The sequence below is a fragment of the Schistocerca piceifrons genome, unplaced genomic scaffold (assembly GCF_021461385.2).
Source record: "Schistocerca piceifrons isolate TAMUIC-IGC-003096 unplaced genomic scaffold, iqSchPice1.1 HiC_scaffold_966, whole genome shotgun sequence".
Classification (NCBI taxonomy): Eukaryota; Metazoa; Arthropoda; class Insecta; order Orthoptera; family Acrididae; genus Schistocerca; species Schistocerca piceifrons.
Window position 1 is genome coordinate 92,501 of NW_025729241.1, and position 2,500 is coordinate 95,000.

The window sequence follows — 2,500 nt, forward strand, 5'->3', positions numbered from 1 at the left end:
CATGTTGTACCTTAACCTAACCCATGTTGTACCTTAACCTAACCCATGTTGTGCCTTAACCTAACCCATGTTGTGCCTTAACCTAACCCATGTTGTGCCTTAACCTAACCCATGTTGTGCCTTAACCTAACCCATGTTGTGCCCTAACCTAACCCATGTTGTGCCCTAACCTAACCCATGTTGTGCCCTAACCTAACCCATGTTGTGCCCTAACCTAACCCATGTTGTGCCCCTAACCTAACCCATGTTGTCCCCTAACCTAACCCATGTTGTCCCCTAACCTAACCCATGTTGTCCCCTAACCTAACCCATGTTGTGCCCTAACGTAACCCATGTTGTGCCTTAACGTAACCCATGTTGTGCCTTAACGTAACCCATGTTGTGCCTTAACGTAACCCACGTTGTCCGCTAACGTAACCCACGTTGTCCGCTAACGTAACCCACGTTGTCGCCTAAACCTGCTCTGTAATTGTTATACGACTCGTTCAATTAGTGTAGTGTTGCCCACCCGCAACCCTCGCAATATAGTTCGCTACTCGCACTGCCCGCTCCCCTGTGTATCGCTTCATGTTAAACACCTTGCAAGTCTTGCTGACTTTCCACATGCTCCTGCTGTACACTGTAATGTGGATGGCAGCAGGACGTACATGCCGCCCCCCCTCCCCCCCCCACCCCTCCCCACGTCCCCACGTCCCCACCTTGCCCCCTGCCTTCGCAAGCTGGTTGGTGACAAGTTTGCATGTTCAATGCCCTTCGCATGCGACGTACGCAGGCTACGTTGTGGTGCGGCCTGTGTCAACTGTCCGCTGATGTCGTACGCGTGAACCACAATCTGTACTGCACATTCGTCCTTATGTACTGAATGATACATCGTGGCACATGTGTGACCGTACAACGACTGCGCCCAAAAACGGCGGACCATACAGTGCAAATATTGTGCACGCAGCTACGTGTCGTCTCCCTATGAGAGCTGGATTGCAGTGTGGTACGCCATAGAGACGTGTGGGAGGAACGGACGCCGTGGATGGCGATCAGCATGAGCTGTGTGTTGATGTATTCGGACCTAGTCGTCTCTCCTCAAACACCGTGATAGCATGGTGCACCGCGTTCCATATCTGCGACATGCTACAGAGGCCGGTTGACAGTCGTTCGAGCAATGGACATCGCATACGTACGGGGGCCACCTTCCACGTATTGTCTAGGCGTGCACATTTTGTTGCGTGTATGTGGGCAGACGTAGTGTGGCGTGACACCTGACACAGGCATGCAATAATCGTTGAAGTTGCTAATGGCGATGGACGCCTACGTTTTCTGGTGAAGTTACGCAAATGAAGAAATGGTAACCCGTTGTGGTGCGGTTGTTCTCGCTAGGGGTGAATCGGTGATGGCGACGATAGGTTGAGGTACTAACCGGTTGTTCCAGCGATACCCACCATGCCGATGAAACTGAACGGCATCTGGGTGTGAAGCGATACGCGGTGGTGGCTGGGTGGGACCGTCCCCGGCCGGTGAGGGGGCGCCTCCCGGCGTGCTGGCCGCGCGGTGCGTGGGCGCACGCGCTACAGCCGGCTGGTGGGGGCGGCCAGTGGCAGGCGCGCCGGCCGACGGACGCGGCAGGCGTCGCAGCTGCGCGCCGGCGCACCCTGCGCGCGGCGCCGTGCGGCCAAAGTAGGTCCTCGCGGGCCCGGTGCGAAGCGCGGTGGACATCTTCAGTGTGCTGGTCCGATTGAGGACTGTGTGCGTTGAGGATGCGCCGCCGCCCGGCGCTCGGCGCCGCGACGCCGTCTGCTGCTCGGTCGCCCCAGCGGTTCTCGCTGGTGGTTTGTATCGCAGCTGTGCGGATGTGTTGGCGCGTGCGCTGTGCTGGGAGAGTTCGCTTCGGCACCCAAGTGGGGCTTTTGTCCTTCTGTGGCGCTGGCGTTGGAGCTGCCGGTCACCGTAGGTGGCGCGTGTTGTCTCCCGCCGGCAATGCCACGACAGCACGCTCCCGGGCCTCTGTCGGCAGCGGCAAGCTCAGTTGGGAGCACGGGTGGTCGCACCGAAAGCGTCTACTCGCCTAACTCCGGGCGATTGCGCCTCTCTCGAACCCGACCAAGTACTTGGGACGGCGCTGCGCGCCGCCGGGACCTGAGAGGGTTTCGAGGTGTATTGTGCAGGGGAGCTCAGCCTCCTCCTGTTTGCAGAATGATTGAGCGGACGCTTGCGTGTTCGCGCGGGCCCCCGGGACACACTCCCGGGCGGCCGGCTGCTCAGCTCTAGTTGGCGCAGCTCCCTGGTTGATCCTGCCAGTAGTCATATGCTTGTCTCAAAGATTAAGCCATGCATGTCTCAGTACAAGCCGCATTAAGGTGAAACCGCGAATGGCTCATTAAATCAGTTATGGTTCCTTAGATCGTACCCACGTTACTTGGATAACTGTGGTAATTCTAGAGCTAATACATGCAAACAGAGTCCCGACCAGAGATGGAAGGGACGCTTTTATTAGATCAAAACCAATCGG

General features: G+C 57.3%; 1 non-coding gene across 1 annotated transcript in view; it reads left to right on the plus strand.

Moving 5' to 3' along the window:
- The first annotated feature begins 2,269 nt into the window (after window positions 1-2,269).
- The window catches only part of LOC124774543, a 1,909-nt gene continuing 1,678 nt past the window's right edge, over window positions 2,270-2,500 (plus strand). The window contains exon 1 of the ribosomal RNA XR_007015351.1: window positions 2,270-2,500. This exon is cut by the window's right edge and continues 1,678 nt beyond it. This is a non-coding gene — a ribosomal RNA (small subunit ribosomal RNA).